Source organism: Microcaecilia unicolor, chromosome 13 (assembly GCF_901765095.1).
Source record: "Microcaecilia unicolor chromosome 13, aMicUni1.1, whole genome shotgun sequence".
In the NCBI taxonomy this organism is placed as follows: domain Eukaryota; kingdom Metazoa; phylum Chordata; class Amphibia; order Gymnophiona; family Siphonopidae; genus Microcaecilia; species Microcaecilia unicolor.
Genome location: NC_044043.1, coordinates 43,020,662 through 43,033,706, shown reverse-complemented (window position 1 = coordinate 43,033,706; position 13,045 = coordinate 43,020,662). Strand labels below are relative to the sequence as shown.

General features: G+C 49.4%; 1 protein-coding gene across 7 annotated transcripts in view; it reads left to right on the top strand.

The window, feature by feature from the left end:
* The window catches only part of CUEDC1 (CUE domain containing 1), a 137,156-nt gene that overhangs the window by 31,203 nt on the left and 92,908 nt on the right, over window positions 1-13,045 (top strand). For all 7 annotated transcript variants that reach the window (XM_030222513.1, XM_030222507.1, XM_030222508.1 and 4 more), the window contains exon 2: window positions 6,160-6,318. The gene's annotated coding sequence lies outside the window, so the exon portion shown is untranslated. The remainder of the gene's footprint in view (window positions 1-6,159; window positions 6,319-13,045) is intronic.

Sequence of the window (13,045 nt, the reverse complement as noted above, 5' to 3'; positions counted from 1 at the left end):
GACCCATGGTTGGCACTGGAACCAGAGCAAGGGACCCAGCCAGACCAGCTTAAAGATATTGGTAGTAATTCTGTAAGTGGGCACCTGCTTTCAGGAACACTGGTGCCATGAAGGGAGAGCCTGTTCTGTACAGGCTGGACACCCAGATTCCTTTTAGAATACTAGTGTAACCTGATATCGACTCACCTTACATTTAAAAACCTGCAGTTACACCAGCATTAGAGCTGGCGTAATTGAGCTTAAATGTGGCAAGGACGTATACACATAGGGGCCGATATTCAGACCGCGGGAGTTAGCCGGGCTGCCTCCCAAGGTCAGTGGTGAACCTGGAAATTCAATGCTGGGCCATATCTGGCACATAGCTGGTTAAGTCGATATTCATTGGCTGACTAGCTAACTTATAGCGGCCAAAGATAGACCTGCTATTTATGTGGGTCTATCTCGCCACTAAACTTAGTTGGTTAGCCAATGAATATTAGCGCTAACTAGCTATGTGGTGTGACATAGCTAGTGATTGGGCTATCTGCTAAGCGCTAATATTCAGCTGAGATCAGGGGCAGACTGACCATTCGGGCAACTGGGCAGTGCCCGAGGGCTCAGAGACTCTGCCCAGTTGCCTGCCGCCCAGGGCTGGGGGGACAAAATTCCCCGGGCCTCCAAGGGGGGCCCAGCACCGCAATCCCTGATCTCACCCGCCCTCGGCTCCGTCGACCGTCCGTCACCAGGCCAGGCCCCCCGCATTGAAATCATCACAGCGCCTCACCTGTCACCTCTGTGACTGAAAGTGCAGCAGTGGCAGATCGGATTCACCTGCCTTTGGGCCTTCCCTCCCTGTGTCCCACCCTCGTCTGATGTAACTTCTGTGAGGGCGGGACAAAGGGAGGGAAGGCCCGACGGGAGGTGAATCTGATCTGCTGCTGCTGTGCTTTCAGTCATGGAGCAAGGTGACAGGTAAGGCACTGTGATGATTTCAATGCAGGGGGCCCGGCCCGGTGGCGGATGGGGACTGCGGCACAGCGGCCTGGGGAGGGGTGGCGGCAGCGATGACCTCGGGGGCGGGGCCCGGCCCAGTCTCTCGGCGGCCCTGCTGCCGCCACCACCACCGCTGCACACTACAACCCTCCTGGACCTACCTTGAAGGGCCCTGGTGGTTTAGTGACCTCTGCGGGGGGAGGGGGGGAGGAAAGAACAATACTCTTTCCTGCCTGCTGCCGCTATTCTGCTGGCACCACTGTGTGTTAAAAATGTCTGCCAAGATGCCCTGTGGCAGACTTGTGAGATTGTCGAGATCCATGAGACTACCGCGGGAAGTCTCAGCCACCATTTTGAAAACACAGTGGTGCCAGGCAGAATAGCAGTAGTGGGCAAGAAAGAGTGGGGTTCGTTCCTGCCCCGAAGAAGCCACTAGACCACCAGAGCCCTTCAAGGTAGGACTGGGAAGGGCTCACTGAGGCTCAGGCGACTGTGGTGTGTGGGAGGGGGGCGGTGGTATTGAGGCAGCGGGCAGCGGACGGGGGGGACCAGATCACCCTCACTGTCTGGGGACCCAGACCACTGTCAGTCCACCCCTGGCTGAGATAGATGGCGATCTTGCACTGAACATTAGTGCTTAGCTGGCTTTAGGCTATTTAACTGGCCAGGAGCCGTTCCTGGACGGTTGAATAGCGCTGAATATCGAGTAAATGTAGTAAGTTGTATGTGTTACTGGGAGACATACCCATATCATACCCGTGCTCCATCCATGTGTTTTTCCCCCTCTGTATTTGCACACAATAGCACTTGGGACACTTGTGTGTGTCCTAAGCCCGATATTCAAAATGATTTAAATGGCAAGGAGAGGCTCCTGGCCCTTTAAATCGCCAGTCTGGGGCTAACCAAGCTTTTTCAGCGGCACTTAACCAGATAGTGTCACTGAAAATGCCCGGTTAGCAACCAAGCCAAAACTGGCTATTTTGGAGGTGTTCTGGGAGCGGAGTCAGCACTTAACCGGCTAAGATTACTGCATAAACAGGACCTCATAAAAGTCAGCCTTATCTTTATGCTGTTGTTCATAGGTGGTTAAGTGCTGAATATCACACTTAACCAGCTGTGTTTTCACCGGCTGCATATACCCAGAAATTCAATGAGGAGCCCGGGCATGGCCCAGCATTCAATTTCTGGGTATAATGTGGTGGCAGTCAGAAAAACGCTGGCAAAGGAGGCCTCCTCTCTCTATCTGTGGGCGGAGAGGCATCTTTCGATTCTGTCAGCAGCACACATTGCGGGGGGTGCTGAATGTGGAAGCGGACTTCCTCAGCCGACATCAGTTGGATCGGGGGAGTGGGAGCTCTCCCAGCGGGTGTTCGATCAGATAACGGCCCGTTGGGGAGTTCTGCTGATCGATCTGATGGCACGTTCCTCGAATGCCAAGGTTCCCCCGCTTCTTCAGCAGGGGCAGGGAGGCCCGCTCCGAGGGCATAGACGCGCTTCTCCAGCCATGGCCAGAGGATCTTCTATACGTGTTTCCGCCATGGCCCATGATAGGATGCGTTATCGGTCGGATTGCTCATCATTCGGGGCCGGTAATACTTTTTGGTGCATATACACACACGCACGAATGTTGCCTAACTTCAGCCACCTAGTTCTAAAATTGCCCGTATTGTTTGGTTCTGGCTTGGATGGCAAAGCCATTTTTGAGGGTGGCACCTGCCACTCCAAGCCGTCCCGTAGTGACATCTACGATTTTATCTCACACATATTCATTGTGGATATCCTGAAAGTCTTTTTACTATTTTGCTCCATGGATAGAGCTACGTTCATGCACGACGGCAGTTTCAAGTTCCAAAGTCTTTCTAAAGACCTCGCCGTTATTCAGTGATAACATATCTGCACGCATATTATAGAGACTCCTGAGGCAGGCCTGTGGCCGAAACACAGATCTGTGTCAAGTCCGTAATAAAGTTTTCCATTTTCACCCAGTAGTCCCAGTCTCTGGAGTCGTTTGTCCACGTCCCACTTTTCTTCTCTGTTTGTTGGTTACGTGGGATTTTGTTGTTCATCCATCCTGGTGGATTCCTATCCCTGTCTTATCCTGAAAGTCCAACAGGCTGCTGGGTCTCCAGAGAAGAGGTTTTGCTCTGTGCTGCTTTTGTGTATCGATCAGAGGCAGGTGAGAGCACGGCCCTTTTATTTTTTTATTCTCTTGCATTGGCCATTTTTTTTCCAGTGTTGCCTTCTGTCGCTTTCTCTCCGATGACATATGGGCTGAGCTTTGCATTATTAATGTCGCCCGTCTTTGCTGTGGAATCACTAGACACTATAAGATACTGTGGGAGCTTGGATGCTGAGCATAGTTACTGAGCCAGGCACTTTGGCCTAGCTGTGAAATCTGGAGCCAGGCAAAAATATTAAACATGGGAAGAGATCTTGGCAGGACAGAGCCAAAGATCCCCAGTCCAACCCAACCCAAATGATGTTTTTGCACTTTCGCAGTGTGAGATGATTGGACATTTATGCAGTTTGGGGATTGTGCAGGGAATGTCATCTTGAAAGCTTATGAGGTAAGCAAGAGCTGTGCCCTCGTTAAGCAATGGTTTTGTGTAGATAAGTTGCAGTGTTCTTAGTTTTGTGTAGGTTCTTCTTCAGTCCGCAGTACACTCGCATATCTTGCACTCATAGTGGTACGGCCGGATTAATTTTTTGGTGAACCTTAGGCAATCAAGTACATTGGGCCCCATCGTAATATAAAGGCATTTTAAAACTCTCACAAACGGGACCTCATTGTTTTTAGTGAGAACTGACAGAAATAGAAGCAACAGGTAAGAAGCACTGCTCGCTGACGCCTTGTACCGACTGGAGAGCACAGCACTGGGATGGAGAGAACAGAGAGACTTCTATGAGCAGAAGTGAATATGCCCCCACCCCACTTCACCTCACCCCCATTTTTTTAAATTTCTGCTAGGGTAAAACCTGGCCTTGGGAGCCATTAAATTAGTATACCTGAGAAGGGTCCCTCCTAAACATTTGGACCCTAGGCACATACCTAGTTTGCCTATGTTTTTATTCATAGTGGCTCTTTGCGTGTCCTCAGAGGAGGTCTTATGGGAAGTGTGAGCTCTTCCCCTGTCTCCGCTCCTGTGGTCAGCTCACGGTTCTGGTGCTCATAGTGCTTCCCTACTGGAGTTACCACCTAGCTCCACAACATAAGGAACAGGCTAACCCAATCTTGGCTTTACCTCAATGCCTGTAGGGATTTGTAGTTTTGATTGTCATAAGGCAATCAATAGGGAAATGTGAAGCAGTGCCGCCTGCATCATGCACTAGGATAAAACCAGAACTGAATTAGTTAAGCGGCAGCCCTACTCTTTGCTGGTCCTGAAAGAGGATGTCAGACAGGTCAAGGAGCCTCCTCTGTCTGTGCTCTATTTCTGTGGCACCATCTTGGTGGTGGTCCAGGGAGTGTGGTATGTCTCTGGAAGCTTCTTTTATTGTTGCCTTGCTGTTTCAGGTGCTGTTTCTGCTGTCCACTTAGTACCTAGGGCCACTCTTAAAGAAACTGTTTCTGCCAATTAAAAAAAGGATTTAATTATTTAGGAAGCTATTAAAATAAATGAACCTGTCCTGATGTCTCCTTTCCCTACTGATTTTTCTTCCTCTGTTAAGAAGAAATGATTTTGAAGCTCCTGCAGGCCCTTAATGTTTACTCATACCTGGTGTCTTCACACTTATCTAACTCCAGGCTCTGTGGTGCCAACTGGAATCAGAAATAACTTATAATGTTTCTCTGACGTATCTAAAGTTTTAAAACAGAACAAAGGTTACCTAGAGGAAAAGACGTATTAACAGTAAGGGAATTAAGAAAAGGAGGGATGGCCTTAAAAACAGAAGAAAACCTTATGAATGGGTGTGGTAATCCCCCCCCCCCCCCCCCCCCCGTTCTGATTAAGCCACTAACCATGCGAAAGCTGTCAGGAAAAAGGTAAATATGCGAGGGCTCTTATCCCCCTAATTTTTGATGGGAGGTTACACACCCTTTTCAGTGCTGGAGTTTCAACAGAGATGGGAAGTATTCAAAAACAAGGGGATATGGAAATTTTGCTGATTAATTTGTGCAAGGACATTTTCTTTCTCTGCTTCAGCTGGACGTAGTCACTGCTGTGCAAATACCATTTCTTCAATATTTTCAACTCTGGCATTATGTAATGAAGCAGGAGAATACACAATGAAAAACCTCTCTCACAATATGCAATATTCCTGTGGAGTACAAAAGAGTATGGAAGGGAAAAAGCCTTGGCACCCACGCCTCCACCTGACAAACACTTCCTGGGTAGAAAAGACTTAAACAGGGTCAAATCTCTTCATCGGTATAAAAAAAAACCCCTTTCTTACAAAATCTTGTTAAAACTCGGGCAAATAGTAAAAGACATATGAAAATCAAGTCTGTGAACTGTACATCATTGTATTGTCATGAGCTACAAAGTGAGGGTGTTGTGCATCAAGAGGGAGGGGAAGACATCTTAATGTCAAAAATTAGCAAGTTAAATACCGTTAGCAAAACTGCATCATATTTAACTGCCTATATGTGGTCGGCATGATGACAAATTGCTAGCCAATATTTAATCATGAATGACTATAACCTGCACAGAGTGGCAGGTGCATCTCTGGTTGCCTTGTTGGACAGATTGGATGGACTGTTCAGTGCAGGCAGGGCCAGCCCAAGGCAAGATGCCACCTGAGGTGGAACTAATACGACGCCCCCCCCCCCCCGGCTGAGATACCGCCCCCCCCCCTCCCCGGGCGTTTTACCTCGTCATGGTGATGTTCCAAACCCTGCAGTGGCAGCGATTCCCATTCACTGCCCTAGCAACACCTGCCTCTTCCCTTTACTGCGGCTGCCTGAGCCTTTGACGAAACAGGAAGTTACTTCAGAGGGGCGGCCGCAGTAAAGGGAAGAGGCGGTGGCAGGGCAGTGTAAGAGAATCACTGCCGGGTTTGGAACATCACAGTGACGAGGTAAAAGGCCGCAAAGCCTCTCCCCAAGATGCGGCATCAGGTGGCCTAGTGGTTGGGCTGCCCCTGTGTGCAGGTCTATATCTGCCGTTATGTACTGTGTTACCGTGTATGTGAAAGTATAGTATCAACTTCACACAGGCTTTAAAAATAATTCATATACTGTTGCAGGGTGTCTCAGTCGCTGTCCTGCTGTTACCCAGCTGTGCAGAAGTCAAAATGAAAACCACTAAATTCTCCAACTGCTGCCCCTCTATAGCCTTGAAGGGTTGGTTGGATGACTGAATGGATCTGAAGTGGTGAAGACAGAATTCAGACGTTACCTCTCAGGTAAATACTTGAAAATGGAATTCTGGTTCTTACGTAAGGGATAAAGAAAAAAAAACATTTTAGTCCAGTTCTGGTTTAACGTCATACCCTCCAGTGCACTGTGGTACTCCTACTTCTATTTCTTCATGTGAAATCAGCACAGTGGATACCTTTAAGCCTGTACAGGCCGAACAAACTGATTTCTGGCCCTGTCTAGGGTTACCATAGTTGCCGTGACAAAAAAGAGAACCCAAAATAAAATTCAGTCCTGCCCCTACCCCGCCACACCCCTGTCCCACTTCATCTCACTACGCCACGGCCCTGCGCCTAACCTTGACCCCCCCCCCCCCCCAAGAAAGCTAGATTCTACAAACAGTGAAAATACTGGTAAAGTTACAAATGCATCTTCTTCAGTACTCTGCTAAATATAAAATGAAAAGATGTATATTTCTAAGCATTTCATGAGTATGTCCCCCTTTCTTTTCCCTCCCATCCATGAGTAGCATATCCCCCTCTCCTCTTCTCTCTATCCTCTTCTATGTATTTCCCTCTTTTCCCTCCCTCCCCCCCCCTCATATACATCCACCTCCACACAGGGGCGTAGCCAGACACCCAATTTTGGGTGGGCCTGGGCCCAAGATGGGTGGGCAGAACTCAGCCCTATCCCACAAATGATTTGGTCTCTCCCTCTCTCGCCTGCATGCCATTTGGTCTCTCAAACATCCTCCCTCCCTGGCCTGCAGCAACTAATACACACTGCTCATGCTGACCCCACAGCCTTCCCTCTGATGCAACTTCCTGTTTCTGCATAGGTAGGAATACATCAGAGGGAAGGCTGTGGGGCCGGTGTAAAAATAGTATGTATCAGTCACTGCTCGCTGTAGGCGAAGATCTGCTATTTACAAGGTATGCAGGAGAGACAGTCATTGTGAGTTTTTGGCTGGTGGGGCTTGGGGAGCCCTGCTAGCCACATCATAGGTGTGCTGCTACTAGATGGGCCTGAGCCCAAAGTGCCCTGGTAGTCTAGTGACCTCTTTGGGGCAGGAAAGAGCCCCACTTTTCCCTGCCCGGTGCTACTGCTGACCACTTGCTGCCAGCGCTGCTTCAAAATGGCTGCCAAGACTTCAAGCGGTGACCTTGCAAGACTTCTGCGGAAGTCTCGTGAGGCCACCACTTGAAGTTTGAGCAGCCATTTTGAAATGGCGCCAGCAGCGAGCGGTCAGTAGCAGCACTGGGCAAGAAAGAGTGGGGTTCTTTCCTGCCCCAAAGAGGCCACCAGGGCACATTAAGGTACGTGAGGGGTGGCCACCCCGAGGCTCACCCACCCACTCGCAAGCCTGGACAAATGCCCCTTGGTTCCCTCAAAAAGAGGACATGTCCGGTAACCCTAGCCCAGTCCCCAGTCTCTCTAGTTGCTGATGCTGTGTTGGGTAAAATATTGGTGGGGCCAGGACAGGAGTAACCCTTTGATGAGTCCTAGACATTTTGGGCTCCCATTGTAATATATATCCCTTCTAAAACTCCCAACACGAGGCCCTTTGTAGTTCTGAATGCAGAGGAGGGAGCAGCAGGTAAAAAGTGCTACGTACTGACTCCTCATGATGACTGGAGGACAATGCACAGGGGAGAATAGACAGACCATTGTGGGCAGTTGGTATCCTTGTTCCCCCCCCCCCCCCTTTCTGCCAGCAGCTGACTTATAAGGGCAAAACTCTGCATTAAGAGTCATTGAATCAGCATCCCTGAGAGGGTCCCTCCTACATATTTGGGCACTAGGCATTTGCCTAGTTTGCCTATTCTATAATCTTTCCCAGGGTGGAGCCGTGGCCCAGTGGCCCACCTGATTTTGCTGTCTACGCAGAGGGACCAAAATGCACCAGGAGGATGAATATCACAACCTGGCTTCCCCAGCTAATAACATCAGAGTTTATTTTCTTTTACTTGTTTCATGGGATGATGTCCCAGCAAACAACCCCCTGCAGCTCTGAACCCAAATAAGATTTTTAAACCACAAGAGGTTCTTCAGCAGCTAAAATGACATTGCGTGAGGAAAGCTGGGGCACGTACACTCTGCTCTGTAACTCGTGATGCCTAGGGATTGAGGAAGGAGCCTTGTGGGCTGGTTTATTTCCAGTCTGTGTAGCCTGGAGTTCCTCCTGTTAGCTGCACCAAGCTTTCAACCAGCATTAATTGAACTAATTATCCCTCATATATTTACTACCACTCGGAATATTGAAATGCTTGTTACGACTGCTGAGCAGAAAAGAGCAGGCTTCTAATGAGTGACTTAGGCACACATGGAAGGGACCAGGCCTTTTCCAGATGTGGTCTTGGATTCTGGCTTTTTCTGGTTGTGAAAACTTTCCTGGAAACTGTTTCCAGCTGTTTGAAAATCTGCATGTGTCATTTAGCTTTCTTGACTAAAGGATTTTGCCAGAGGGGCCAGTTACAGGAAAATGTAACCAGTAACATCTACCCCTTTTGTAGCCCTAGGCTTGCCAGCTCTGACTGAATCTGTCCTGATTAAGACTGTTTTTTTTTTATTTTTGTTACATTTGTACCCCGTGCTTTCCCACTCATGGCAGGCTCAATGCGGCTTACATGGGGCAATGGAGGGTTAAGTGACTTTGCCCAGAGTCACAAGGAGCTGCCTGTGCCTGAAGTGGGAATCAAACTCAGTTCCCCAGGACCAAAGTCCACCACCCTAACCACTAGGCCACTCCTCCACTGTTGCTACTATTTGGGATTCTACATGGAATGTTGCTATTCCACTAGCAACATTCCATGTAGAAGTTGGCCCTTGCAGATCACCAATGTGGCCGCGCAGGCTTCTGCTTCTGTGAGTCTGATGTCCTGCACCACTTCCTTTCTCCATTGTTTTATTTTGAACTGTGGGAAGAGGACTCCTGCATCTGGGAGAGTTTATGTGAGGTTGCGTCTTGCCTGTGCTCCAATTTGCAGGTGATGAAATAATTCATTAAAAGAAGATGGAATAATTCATAAAGGGGTCCTTTTACTAAGCTGCGGTAAAAAGTGGCCTGGGGTAACGTAGGTGCGTGTATTGGGCGCTTGCCAGGCCAGTTTTTACCGCATCTACAAAAAAATGTTGTTATTTTTTTTAATGGGATGGGAAAAGGGCCTGCGGTAAAAATGAAACCAGCGCATGCCCAAAACTGGTCTGAGCCCTTAACGTCACCCATTGATCTAATGGTAAAGGCTCATGTGCTACACACACGGTGACCGGTTGGCACGCGCCAAGTGCCAGTTACCATCAGAACCGGCGTGTGTAGGAGGAAATAAATAAATAATTCATCCAGGTGTTATGGGCGCGTGCCAAATCTGAAATTACCGCCAGATGGGCGTGCTGGCCTGGCGGTAGTCTCATTTTGGTGCACACTGTGCGCGCTTAGATCCTACCGTGGCTTAGTAAGAGGGCCCCATAAAGTTGCTTCCGCTTCTATTTAAAGCAAGCAGTTCAGTGTAGATGGGGAAAGAAAACAGGATGGAGAGAGCACACCCTGGCTACAGCCAGAGCGGGGGACAGACAGGTGAACTGCAATCTCTGGGTCAGATTTAAATTGTGGGAACAGAGTGGCCCCAAAGCATTTGCAGGTCAGCATACTTCTCACTGTGCACTTTTTGCCAAAGGGTTTGATTTCCTGTAACTTCTGGACAGGGGCATAGCTAGGTGGAGCCACGGGGGCATGGGCCCCCACAGATTTAGCCCTGGCCCTCTCTACTTTCAACCCCTGCCACCGCCGCTGACCCTCCCCCGCAGCTGCCAGGTAACTTTGCTGGCGGGGGTCTCCAACCCCCACCAGCCTTAGTGTTCAGCGCATTTGCTGATCTGTGCTGTGAGTCCTGACTGACGTTCTGCATGCGTCAACATGCAAGTCGTGCATGCAGGACGTTAGTCAGCACAGCACAGATCAGCGAACGCGCCGGAGACTGGCGCTGAAGAAGACTAAGGTACCTGGCAGCAGCAGCGGGGGTTGAAAGTGGCGGGGGAGGGTCGGCGGCGAGGGGAGGTGTCCGAAAGTGGCGAGGGGGGGGTCGGCGGCTGGGGCAGGTGGGCTAAAATGTGCCCCCACCCTGGGCTCTGGACCTCCCTCCCACCAAGATCTGGCTACGCCCCTGCTTCTGGAAGGGGCAAGAAATCATGCAAGCAAATATTTTTCTGCAAAAAGTGATGTGGGACTTTTGCCTGACTCTCTAAGGTGGCCATTTTACAAAGGTGCGCCAATTCGGTACTACTGCTGGGCTACCGCAGGAGGTAGTCCGGTGGTAGTTCTTGCCCCCACCGCACGCCATTTCCAGTGCTTGAAAAATATTTTTATATTTTTAGCACTGGGGGCTTACCCGGCCTGCCCAGTTACCACTGGGTTAGCGCGGGAGCCCTTACCACCTCCTAAATAGCTGGCGGTAAGGGCTCCCCCAGGAAATAGCTGCATGGCAAGTATTTAACTTACCGCACACCGACTTCTCTTTTTTTTTTTTACATTTAAAAAAACCTTTTACCCACTGCTGTAAAAGGGGGGCTTTGGCATGCAGCAAATCCATGTGCAGACGCTACTGCAGGGCCCCCCTTTTACCGCAGCTTGGTAAAAAGGGGCCCTACATTACCGTATTTTTCGGACTATAAGACTCACTTTTTTCCCCCCAAATTTGGGAGGAAAATGGGGGGTGCGTCTTACAGTCCGAAGGTAGAGATTTGGCAGGCCGCCCGCCCTCCCTCCCTCCGAGTTCGGGATCGCCCTCCCTCCAAGTTCGGGATAGCCCTCCGTAGGGTTACCTCCCCTCCCCCCGGCCCTGTCACCACCTCTCCCCTTACTCACGCAATCTTCCCTGGTGGTCTAGTGACGTCGGGGCAGGAAAGAGCCCCCTCTTTCCTGCCCAGCGCGCTGCTCTGCATCCGCTGTATGCTGCCTGTGATGACGGTCTCGGCGAGATTCAAAATGGCCGCCGAGACTTCAATTCTCGGCGGCCATTTTGAATCTCGCCGAGACCGTCATCACAGGCAGCATACAGGAGGATGCAGAGCAGCGCGCTGGGCAGGAAAGAGGGGGCTCTTTCCTGCCCCGACGTCACTAGACCACTAGGGAAGATCACGTGAGTAAGGGGAGAGGTGGTGACAGGGCCGGGGGGGGGGGGGGGGGGAGGAGGTAACCCTGAGGGCGATCCCGAACTTGGAGGGAGGGATTCGGACAAGACGCACCGGAGCACCTAGGTTTTAGAGGAGGGAAAAAGTGCGTCTTATAGTCCAAATTTTTTTTTTCCTATTTCCCTCCTCTAAAACCTAGGTGCGTCTTATGGTCCGGTGCGTCTTATAGTCCGAAAAATATGGTAGCTTTTCTGGTCAAAAGTTTTGCTGTACTTTTCATGGAATTATTTTGCTTTTTTGATGTTTTGTTTTTCTCCTGTCCCCTATCCTTACTAAAGTCCAGTGAATAAAAAAATTCCTTCTGCTGAAAATATGCTGTTTCTGAACTATGGGAACCAACTGAGCTGTGGGCTTTATTTCACTTTCAGTACCTAAATCTAATTCTTGTTCACCGCTGGTGGTTTCCAGCACTTCCAGCAAGATCAGGGTCTTTTTGAAAACAGCTGGGTTTGGTAGAGCTCAACCTGTGCTATCATTCCAGATTGTCAAATAGGGGGGCCTGATTCCTGGGAGGTAACCTCCTCAATGGTTAGACTCTTCAGGAAGTTACAGCTCTCTGATCATTTATTGGATTTAACTCACATCTTTGTTAGTGGTAGCTCATTCAGACAGAGTTGGTATTTCTCCATTCCTGGAGGACTCACAATCTAAGTTTATACCTGAAGCAATGGAGGGTTTAGTTGCCCAAAATCACAAGGAACAGCAGTGGGATTTGAACTGGGCTCCCCTGGTTGCCAGTCCAATGCTGTAAACACTAGGCTACTCCTCCATAATCAAAAGTGATGATTGTTTTGCAGTTGTTGGTGTACAAGCAGAAGGAGATCCCATTCTAGCTGACAGCAAAATCATTTTGATTTCATCAGGTGGTCAGTGATATGATCTAGGAGGCTTGGAATGTGCTGGATGGGAGATATTAAGGAGCAAGGCCTTCATAAAGCTCTAACCTCTGCCCAGTGCAGAGAAGGAGAGCCATCCCCAGAGTGGATACCATGGTTCATGTTTACAAAGCACTTCCATTCCCATAGAAAGGTGGGGGATGCTCCTCAGGTACCTCCATGACAGAAGGCTGGAACTCCATTTTAGATGGATCTTTGAGAAAGCACAGTTTTCCCTCCACTCAGCTATTTGTGGGACTGTATTATCTGAGCTCTGCTGTATTGGCTTTAGTAGGCCTAGGCCAAAGAATTCTCACAAGGGCCCATGTTGGAATCAGCAGCAGCATTTCTCACAGATGCTCAGGATGATCAAATTCAGTTAGTAGCCAGAGTGATGGCCTCAGTGGTCATGGGATGAAAACATCTTTGGCTAAGGGGCTGGTCAGGAGTGGGGCATCGAAATCTCACCTCAGTAGAATGCCTTGACAACTTGGATAGGCTTATCAGGAACTTTGGAGGACTTAGGCAGTGCTTCCTGGAGAATAGAACCAGAGGTAGAAAGTTCAGAAGATGATGTCAGGTTTCTTGGGCTGTCAAACAATTCAAAAATAGTTCCTTCAGTAAAAGAGTTCCATTGAACGAGGCTGAGGTCTAGGGCTTTCTGTCACGTGGATCCCACATTATGGAACAGCTTCCTAGAAGAGTTGAGATA